Genomic DNA, 12,061 nt, shown 5'->3' with positions numbered 1-12,061 from the left:
AAAAAATATGCGTGGTAAGCCCAGGGCAAATGTAAAACATAAGGTGACTCCAGAGAATGAAGCAAAATTGTATTTGGAGGATCCCCACTCCTACAATTGAGATGTTTAAAGAGATGCCTCTACAATACCCACATCTGGAACGGCAGCATTTTACAAGATTGTGATACGTAGAAGTATAAGTCAGATAGAGATAGATAGGCAGGTAGGTAGATAGAGAGAGAGAGAGAGAGAGAGAGAGAGAGAGAGAGAGAGAGACAGAGAGACAGATAGATAAAGACAGGTAGATATAATAAAATGTTTACAATTAAGGAATGTGAGTGAAAACAACTTTGAAAGTTTTTTCACTGCGTTATACTTTTCTGTTTGAAATATTTTAACATAAATTATACCAAACATTTAAAAAAAGGCAATGGTGTGATCAACATTTTTTTAAAAAACTGATTACATAAAATGCTTTCATGTAAATCTGAGCCATTCCAGTCATCTACATCTGAGCTGGCTAAATTCTTATCCTCATATATTAAGGTTATAAATGACGTATTGCCTATAAAAACAGCACTATTCTTATACATTCATACTGTTGGCAGTTTCCTGATGCCACTGCACTCCTGTGTGATTACAATTTGTTCCTTCCACATCACATTCTTCTGATTGCTCCACTATAGTTCAAGGGAAAAGAGGAGAACATCTGCCATGCCTCCTGGTTGCTGATTCAGTGGCTCTGCCTGCCAATATTATGCAAAACTCCTCCAGTAACGAGCCCTGGCCCCCATATGCACACTCCAGCTTCAACAACTTGGAACAAGGCTTTCCTCCTACACTGATTCTTGTATGTGGTTCCAGCTTTTGCTTTGTAGTCATAACAATCTGTTTGTTTCACTCATTCTGATATCCATCATTCGCCACTCACACAAGGAACAATGGGAGAAATGGAATTTCACCTGAGGCGATTCTATTCAGCTAACAGAGACAAGAAGAAATCGGAAATCCAAATAGTCTGATACCTATAAAATAAAATTGAATTGTATTTTAAAACATTCATGAAGAATAAAAAATAAAAAATCCAGGCCCAGGTGGCTTCACTGGTATATTATTTAAGCCACTTAAGAAAAAAAGAAATACCTATTATACAAAATCTCTTCCACAGAACACGAAAAGGGCAACACTAACAATATCAAGACTTAACAAGGACATACAAGAAAAGGGACTATTTTTTGTGAACATAGCTATAAAAACAAAAAACAACATATTAATGATCAAAACCAGAATCTATAATCTATATTCCAAGATTGTAAAATCCTAGACCAGGTTAATATATGGAACCTCAGTCAGTGCAATTCACCACATTAACAACAACAAAAAAGTCATATATCTTAATCGATATAGATAAAATATAAAATTCAGTATGCATTCATGAATTTTAAAAAATCTCAGTAAACTAGTAATGGAAAGTAATTTTCACAATTTGATAAATGGCATTTACATACTCATAAAACCTACAGCTCTATCATGCTTAATGCTGAAATATAGACTAATTTCCACCTGAGGTAGGAACAAGATGATGATCATTATCACCACTTAATAAAAGTTTGTACCACTTTGGTACAACTTTGCAATAGTGGTCTTAACCAGAGCAATAATATGTAAATACACAAATGTAACAAAGACTGGAAAGGAAAGTATAGACCTGTGACTATCAACAAATGACAATCCATTTGGTACTGGTTTAAATATAGCATATAGGCTAAAAGAAAAAAGAAAGTCTATAACCAGCCTCAAAAATATGAATCATCAGATTTACAGTACTAGGACACCACTGCAGGGTAGAAGATGACTTCCTAATAAACTATTATTAATTTGATAACAATGTGATAGAAAATGAATCTTAATTCATACCTTATACCAAAATAAGAAGTAAAAATGTCTTGATTAATTTGAAGTAGGCAACAATTTCTTAAACAGGATATAAAAAGCACTAACTATAAAAGAAAATATTAATAGATTGAACTTCATTAAAATCAAGAACTTCTATTTTTAAGATAGTGAAAAAGCCACTGATGGGGTGAAGATATTTACAAAACATCATATGTAAAAAAGAATTTGTACAAAAGATAAATAAAAATACCTACAAATCACGAGACAAGGACACAAACCATAAGTAAAAGTGGCCCAAACCTTGGACAATCATTTTGCAGAAGATAACCAACCTCAGTAGAGAAAGACAATGCAAATTATAACCACAACACAATAGCACTGGATACCCCTCAGAATGGCTAAAATTAAAGACACTGAAAATACCAAGAAATTTTGAGAATGTGCAGCGACTAGAACTCACAAACATGACATTTGGGCCTGTAAATTGGCATAGCCCTTACACAAACAGTTTTGCAGCATCTAAAAATGCTAAACAAATATGTATCCTAAAACACAGAATTTCCACCCTATAGCAATGATGAATTTTATCCCGTTCAGTTATCTTGTGTCTTCCAAACACTCACAAATCCACATATGTAAACTCTATTCTTCGACTGCCTTTTGAGAAAAAACAAGCCAACAAACTAAAACTTGGACTAAGGATTATATGCCTTATGTCTTACCAAGTAACCAGGACATATCATTTCAACAAACCAGGTAATTAAAATTGGGGGGAAAATCTCTAAAAGCACATGTTTGATCAAGGTCATTCTGACATAAAAATGAAGTAAGCTTAGCAACGAGGCTTCTCACTTTGCCTAGTGACTCAAAAGATTTAACAGGACCTCTAATACCTCCTAATGTCATCTAAATCTCTTTCAAAGTTCTTTCATTGGTGGCATTCATGGAGAATCTTGTTTTGCAAGGCATCTTGGAAAATGTCATCCCTGGTCTTCCAGACCTAGTGTTATTTGAGAACAAAGAAAGAATGACAAATTGATCGTCAACCTTAGAGTAATTGCTTCTCAAAACAGAACAAAATGTCTTATTAAGTCACATGATTTAATTTTGGGACACTTGTATATAATAGTCAAACAATCTTACATTTGATGAAATCTTTTCATGAGTAAACAAAAGATTCAGTAAATTTTCATAAAAATGAAATATAATTTAGCAAAATATATGAAATGCACCAAAAACAGCACTTAGAGGAAAATTTATAGAATTACATGTATATATTAGAAAAGAAAACAAGTCTAAACATCCACCCTAAGAAACTATGGAAAGAAGAGCATGTAAGCCTAAAGAAAGCATATGAAAAGATATAATAAAATTGGAACAAAACTCAAAGAAATTGAAAACAGGAAAGTATACAGAAAATGAACAAACAAAAACTAGTTCGTTGAAAATATTTATAAAATTTATAAATCTTTAGTCAGGATAGCCAAAAACAAAAAGATAGGGAAAATATACAAATTACCTATATAAGAAAGAGATTGTCAGTACTTATCCCATGAACATTAAAAGAATAATAAAGGCTCCCTTGTGGAAAATTATCTGTCCATATTTATGTGGGTTTATTTCTGGGTTTTCAATCTATTCCATTGGTCTGGGTGTCTGTTTTCTGTCAATATCATGCTGTATTGATTATTTTTGCTCTGTAGTACAAGCTGAAGTCAGGGAGTGTGATAACTCCAGCATTATTCTTTTTTTCTTAGGATTGCTTTGGCTATTTGGGGGTCTTTTATTGTTCCATACAAATCTGATGATTTTTTGTTCGATTTCTTTAAAAAATGCCATTGGAATTTTGATGGGGATTGGATTAAATCTGTATATTGCTTTAGGTAATATGGCCATTTTAAATACAACTGAAATCTGTAACTTTACTAACAATTGTCACCCCAATAAACTTTAATTTAAAACAATGAAATAAAATATGCATTGATTCTTCCAATCCATGAACATGGAATGTCTTTGCATTTCTTTGTGTCTTCTTTGTAAAGATATATGTGCTCCGATGTTCATCACCGCTTTATTTATGGTAGCCAAGACATGGAAACAATCAAAGTGTCCTTTGATAGATGATTGGATAAAGAAGATGTGGAATATATACACAATGGAATACTACTCTGCCATAAGAAAAGATGAAATAGTGCCATTTGTGACAACAGGGATGGATCTTGAGATTATTATGCTGAGTGAAATAAGTCAGACAGAAGAAGTCGAGAACCATATGATTTCACTGATATGTGGGATACGTAACTGAAAGCAACAAAGGAACAAGACAAAGAAACAAAAACTCATAGACACAGACAATAGTTTAGTGGTTACCAGAGTGGGGAGGGGAGTGGTAGAAGAAGGTAAAAGGGATCCAATATATGGTGATGGAAAGAGAACTGACTCTGAATGGTGAGCACACAATGTGATATATAGACGACGTATTACAGAATTGCACACTTGAAACCTATGTATTTTTACTAACCATGTCACCCAATAAATTTTAATTAAAAAACGGATAATAAAGGAATACTGGAAACAAGTCTATATCAAAATTGAGATGAACCAATTTCTTGAAAGACACAGGCTACCAAAGTTAACACAAAAAGAAACATAACTTTGAGTCCTATATCTATTTAAAAAAATTGAATCACTAAATATTAACCTTCCACAAAAGAAATTACCATGCCTAAATGTTTTTACCATTGAATATTACCAAACACTTAAAAAGGCAATGGTACCAATTTTCCACAATATCTTCCAATAAATGGAAGCAGAAAAACACTTCCTAACTAACTCATTCTTAGCTGCCAGCATTACCTTAATACCTAAATCAGATAAAGATATTACTAGAAAGGAAAACTAAAGAATAATATTTCAAATGAACATAGATGCAAAAATCCCCCCAAAAAATGTTAGCTAATCAAATACAACCATGTGTGAAAAGACTACATATCACATGATTCTAATTATATAACATTCTGGACAAGGTAAAACTATAGAGATAGTAATAAGTTCAGTGGTTTCCAGGGGTTCAAAGAGAGGGGAAATCACAGGAAATATTTTTAGGGCAGTGAAACTATTCAGCATGATATTGTATTAGCAGACAGATGACACTATGCATTTGTTAAAACCCATATAAATTCACAGCACAAAGAGTGAACCATAATTTATGAGAACTTCAAAAAAATCATTTAGAAGAATAGGGGATCCCAAAATGGAACACAGAATATTACAAAATCACCTAACTGTATTACAAATGTATGAAACATTTTCACTGAAGATAGTAGGGAAAAATGTTGCAGACCTAAGTAACTTTGGAAATGAGTAGAGTCTATAAGACTGAAGGCAAAAGAAACTACACATTATATATACATTAACCCATTAATGATTTCCATTAAGCTAGTCTACACACTCAAAACTCCTTGAATAAATGGGAGGCAGGTCCCTTGAGGAAGGTCCCTGCTACATTGCTTAAAAATTGTACTGTAAACCTTTCCTTCAGCCTTCCTCAAAGGGACCTGTGACAATTGACTATGACAGTGACAATTTTAGTGACAGAGCATTGGGGAAGGAAAAAGCACTGGAATTTTCAGGGATTAACAGATACTGGCTCTAAACTGACACTAGTTTTTTAGAGTCAGAACACCATTATGCTCAGGCCAATCATCAATGGAGCTTTGGCTTAGATCTTTTAATGGGCTTAGTGAATCCATGACTCCTTCCTGTGAGTGCATGGGTAAATATGCATGGTTAGCATATTCATAACTGGCAGAATCTGAGCAATGGTTTCCTAGAGTGAGGTCTCTTACAGTAGGAAAGAACAAAAGCACTAGAGCTACCTCTTCGTACCAAAATAGTAAGTAAATAACTAAGTAAGTAGGTAAGTACATTAGTAAATAAATAGACAAATAAAATAGTTTATTTCTGGAAAGATTATGAAGATGAATGCTACCTATAGTAGTTTCCTAGGTCTGATATGGCAAAGTACTATACATTTGGTGGCCTAAAGTAACAGACATTTATCCTCTCACAGTTTTGGAAGCCAGGAATTCAAAACCAAAGTGCTGGTGGAACCATGCTGTCTCTGAAGGTTCTAGAACAGAATCTATCTTACCTCTTCCTAGCTTCTGATAGTTGTCCGCAATCCTTGGTTTTCCTTGCCGTGTAAACACATCTCTTCAATTTCTGCCTCCATCGTTACATGACTTCCCCCCTGTGTGTCTCTTGTCTTCACATCACCGTCTTATAAGAACACCAGTGACTGGATTTAAGGTCTACCCTAATTGAATATGACCTCATCTTAACTTGATCACACTTACAAAGACTCTATTTCCAAGGTCACTCACATTCACAGGTCCGAGGAGTAAAGACTTAAATATATCTTTTGGAGGACACAGTTCAACCCACAACACTGCCATTAAAGTCTTGAAAGTTTCAGGGCTGGCAAATTCACCTCTTCATTCAATTTGCCTATTTGTCCTCTGCAAAATGTAGGTGGATTTGGAGTAATGAAAGTGGGTTATCATAAACTTAACCTAGGGGTCGATTCCAAATGTAGCTTTTATTTCAGATGTTGGTTCTGTACTAGAACATTATAAACACATGCCCTGGAACCTGGTACGCACTTTTGATCTGACAGAGAGTCCCTTTTCACTCTATCCCTGTAAGTCAAAAACACTGGAATCAGTCTGTTTTGAGCTGGCAGGACCAGCAGCACTCTTTCACTGCCCTACTTCAGAATTATGCTAAATCTCTAGCCCTCACGCATAAATTAGTCTACAGAGACCTTGATTGTGCATTCCAGAGGACATCACATTAGTCCAATATACTGATAAATGATGGTGACCCAGTGTGCAGGAACTAGCACCTGCCCCCAAATATCTGGGTATCAGAGGATGGAAAATAAATCCTACAAAAATCCTGACACCTGCCACCTCAGTGAAATTTCTAGGGGTCTAGTGATCTGGGCAAAGGACAAGTTGTTACACTTGGCTCCTTCTATTACTTATCAAGAAGCACAATATTTAGTGCGCTCTTAGGGTTTTCTGTGCAATGTACTGCACATTTCAGCATAATACATGTTATCCATTTGGAAAGCAATAAAATGGCTGCCAGTTTTGAGTGAATTAAGAGCAATAGTCAGCTCATCACAGGGTGCTGCAGCTACTGTTCTGCTATCTGGACCATATAAAGCAATAGATTCAATGGTGCTTAAAGTGACCATGGAAGATAAGAACTGTGTTCAGAAGCTTTCACAGGTCTGTGTAGGTGAGTCCCAACGCAGGCTTTTAGGATTCGGGAGCAAATCTATGATGTCTTCGGTAGATTCATATTATCCTCTGGAGAAACAGCTTATGTATCATTCCTGAGGTTTTGTTTTTAATTATTTATATTTATTTTTCCAGTTTTATTGAGATATAATTGATATATAACATCATATAGGTTTAGGGTCTACAACATAATGACTTGTATGTGTATATTGCTAAATGATTGTCACAAATTTAGTGAACATCCATCACCTCACATAATTACAATTTTTTTCTTGTGATGAGAACTTTCAACATCTAATCTTTTAGCAACTTTCAAATATGTAATACAGTATTATTAAGTATAGTCACCATGTGGTACATTACAACCCCAGAATTTATCCTATAACTGGAAGTTTGTACCTTTTGATCAGTTTCACCCGTTCACCTTCTGCCTCTGGCAAACACTAATCTGTTCTCTCTTTCAATGAGTTTAGTTTTTACCGATTCCTGAGTTCTTAACCATGGACCACTAAGTTACCATGTTATTTGAACTTCCCACTATAGACTAGATATTTCCTGGCTGTCTGAGCCTAAAATTTGTGTATACACAGCAACTGTTCCATCATCAAGTGAAAGTGGTGTATACGATAATAGGCTTGAGGAAGTCCAGAAAGCACAAATTAACTACACAAGTGGCTCACTTTCTTGTGGTTTCCACTCTCCTATTTCTCCACATACAATTATGCTGATTTCTCCATCAAAAAAAGAAAAAAATCAACCTTGGATTAAAGATCGTTCTGCCAATATGGTGGCACTACCTAAAAGTGGATGGTTTCAGTATAACAACCCAAATCAGGCATATTCCTTAAGGACAGTGGTGAAGGAAAATTCTCAGTTGTTTTCAACCATAATATCCAAATTCAATCTGCCCCTCAAAACTGAAGTTTATGTACAGGTATGTAATACATAGAGAACCAATGTCTCTAAATAAAAAATTAGTCGTCATGCCTTCCCATCAATTTGAGTCTCAAGAAATCCTACTCTATGACCTTGGAGTCAAATAAGATTTTCAATGTTTTTCCTGTAGGTGAAGAAATGTGTATACTCTGGTGCAGGTACAGGATAATCAACTAGACAACTTTTTTTAAGGAATAGGGAGAAAATAAACTATACAAGCAACAAAGAGGCATTGACTGTCAAGAGAAAACAGCAATACAAAAACCACAGAGTAATGCGTGATGGGAGTGAGTGACAGTTTGTACAGAAAATACACTATTTACTCCTAAGATTTATATAGATAACATCACAGCTGTGTTGATTATGTTTTAAATCTGCATATAAGATGAGTGGTATTATTAGCAAAATCATTGGAGGAAGAAGGCTTTTGCCTCCTCCACGTGATGTTATGCAGAATGGTTACAAAGGTTAAATTCAGAATGAGTGTGAGCAAGGTGAATGAATTCAGCATTTTGTCTTTCTTCCTTCCTTTTTTTTTTTTTTCCATTTAAAGCACATCAACTGTTTCAGAGAATCCTAACATACCAAGAAAACAGTCTCAACTTTAATGAGTATGTGAAATCTTTTTTTTTTTTTTTTTTAATCTAAAGAAGCGGGATTCATGAGACTTTTAAATGCAAGTTGGTCTATATGAAAATGTCAGGAGTGCCTGTAGTTTGCCACACCTACAGTGAGACTGCATGAAAGACTCAATATTTAATGTTCTTAGTCATTAAAATTTCCTCAATGCTACTATGGCAAATCCTATTGAGGACTGGGCGGTGGCTATGGCTGTGGATATGGTTATGCCTGCTGCTTTGGTGCCTTTAGACTCCTCGGCTGTGGCTATACATGTGGTTGTGATAGGTATGGACGTGACTGCTGACCCCAATACTGTCACAGAAGATACTCGGCCCCTAGCTTCAACTAAATATTATTTGCTATTGAGTCCATTTTTTGTGTGAGGCTGTGACTGCTCTACAGCATCTTTTAAGCACACCTGTTATACTCAATGTGCATTACTAATAATCCAAACCAATCCTAAACAATCAGTATAGATTATTAAATTAACAATGCATCCACATCAGTGTCCAAGATTACCTACGTTTTTCTTTTTCACATTGATGCGTTTTCATGACTACATACCAGGTAAATTGCAATTTTGGCATGTAGGCAACTCAAAGTTTATTTTTCTTTAAACTTATTCTGGAAAGGCCAATGTGATTAGTTGGCTTATATTAATTTATTGCTTATTTAGTTTTTAATCAATATTTATTGAATAGCTGCTACATAAGTCTTTCTGTTAGGTCTGAGTGTTACAAATGTAAAAAGATGTGTTAAGTTGGAAAACAAACATGTAAAAAAAGACATGTATACTTCAACATAACAGGTGATATAAAGTTCAAGTGGAAACATAGAGAAGAAAGCTCATGTTTGCATCCAAAACAGAGAGATGTTAGCGCAAAAGGAGGAACCAAATATGTTCTCACTAGAGGTTACATTTGAATCAATTCTTGATGGAGGAGAAAGATATTAGAGAAGTGAAGTGCAGGAGGAACAGAATGTGTGCGGCATAGAAAACGTACTGGGTTGCTGAGTTGTCGGTTGATGTGACTCCTACAAAGTAAATGGAGCAAAGAAAGTAGCAAGAAATGAGGCCCCGGGCAGTTAAGAGAAACCACCGTATCAAGGACACATACATCTCACAATGGATGCACTAGATAATGTTTTCTAAAGTTGTGATAGTTTCCTTAGAAATGTTTATTTTATAAAAATCATATGGCACCTAATTGAAAGAAAGTTGGCCAAGAGGTATATGACCACAAACCAAAAGATCATCGAAGAGGCTATTCAAGCAGCCAATGAGAGGTCTTAATGTAAGGAAGCAGCATCTACGATTTTAAAGAACGCTCAGATCAATTAGATAGTTAACAGATAGAATTTAAAGGACTTGCTCATGCAGTGTGGGGGTGAAGGGTAATAAGGAATGGATATAGGACCACACAGGGAACTCAGATTGGAGACACTGAGCTAGATGCTGACAAATATCAACGAGATGGGCATGTTCTCTGCCCTCACAGAAGGTACAATCAAGAGAGATGGCAAAACATCATAGAGGCAATTACCATAAAATTACAGCGGTTGCAGTGATTACTCAGAGGAGGGTCTCTCTCTACCCTCCATGTCTGGGGACAGATCCCAAACTCCATCCACATGATTACTGAAAAAGCAGCCATTTTAAATCTGATTCCCATGCTCTGGTCAAGGTTCACAGACCCACATCTGGCCACTGGAACAAGACGAACCAGAAAATATCCCAGTATTTACAAACAGGCACCTGTTTTTCTACTAGATGGCACTTTAAGGACTAATCCTTGGGATCTATTAGTCACTAGGTGTTACTTCTTGTAGGGTGCTGACCAACAGTTCATTAGCAGGCACTTACTTAAGTAATCTGTTGAATAATCCTGTATATGTTCTCCTTAGGGACAATTTATGGAAAATCTTTTTTAGTTTTTCTAAGTTGGCCATCTCAATAAGTGATATTCCATCAAGTCTAAGAGACTAGCCATCCTAACGAAATCAGGTGACTAAATTTTAAAACCATCATCACTCTCTAGATCTACATGTAGACTTCAAGTGCTATGCTCTGTTATTTCATTATTTGCTTACTTACGTCAAAAGTATAGGATCCCGACTTGGTCTTCCTTGGATGGAAGTGTCACGATGAGTCAGAATGTCCCGATGATTGAGATATCATGCAGAGTCTATAAGCCACAGAGAGTAAATTGTGGCAGAAAGTTAACATTTGATGATGGTTTGAAAATACAGCACCATCTGATGTCAGAAGGGGCATTTTCACTAAAGTTGTGATAGCAATGACAAGTTGAAAAATGCCTATGAAAAAAATTACAATGCATGACAGCATGAAGCAAAATGTCCAGCCTGATGACTGAAGGCAATGGCAAACATTAGACCTTAACTAGATTAAAGGAAAATGTAATGATCGCCGAACACTGAATTTGTTTCCAGCCCCTTTTAACAGCCTTAAAATCCTAAATCCTTGTGGAACTAAGTCATGGTTGGTTCCTGAACAGAGAGAACCAAATTCCCTGTATGATCCAAAGGGCACTCAAAAAGTTGTTCAGCAGATCTGTAGCTCTGAAAATTATAATAACTCAAAACTTAAAATACTGAATGTAATATTTATCTATATTGATACATATCTGTAATGAAGTATATATGGATTTGTATGTATATATAGAAAGAGAAAGAGAGAGGGGGGTTAGAGGGAGAAATATACTAGATAATTTAGCATGTGGTTATCTGGCTAGGATAGGGGTATGGAGCTGATGTGCAATGTTGGGTTGGGGTGGGGGGTGGTGAGTGTGGATGGAAGAAGGTAAGGAACGAACCAAAGGTAAAAAATAAAGATAGAAAGTGCACTAAAAAAAAAAAAATCTCAAAATGAAGAATATGTCATTTGTATACTTACATTTTTGCATGTATGATATGTAATATGCATAAAGATTATATCTATTGAATTATAACATACATAGTACATATCGGGATTTAAAAGATAAAGACCCAGTATGTGTAGTATGATTTTTTTGTTGTTGTTTGAAACCACAAACCCCAAACACTCATGTGTGGCTTATTCTGGTTAGAGAGAAAATTGCCTACAGATGTAGGAGGAAGGAGAACATAATGGAAGGTCCCCTGAAGGATAGGGAATGTGCAGGCAGTAGGATGGGAGATAATTAACTTGGTCTTTATACATATTCATATTGCTTCCCTTATTATTACAGGTATATATTACCTTATGAATAACGATAACATAAAATGAAGAGCACATTTAAAAACTGATAATACACTCTAGGTCCATCCATGTTGTCACAAAT

Source organism: Rhinolophus sinicus, linkage group LG01 (genome assembly GCF_036562045.2).
Source record: "Rhinolophus sinicus isolate RSC01 linkage group LG01, ASM3656204v1, whole genome shotgun sequence".
Lineage (NCBI taxonomy): Eukaryota > Metazoa > Chordata > Mammalia > Chiroptera > Rhinolophidae > Rhinolophus > Rhinolophus sinicus.
The sequence above is the reverse complement of the archived record's forward strand: the minus strand, read 5'-3'. Positions refer to the sequence as shown.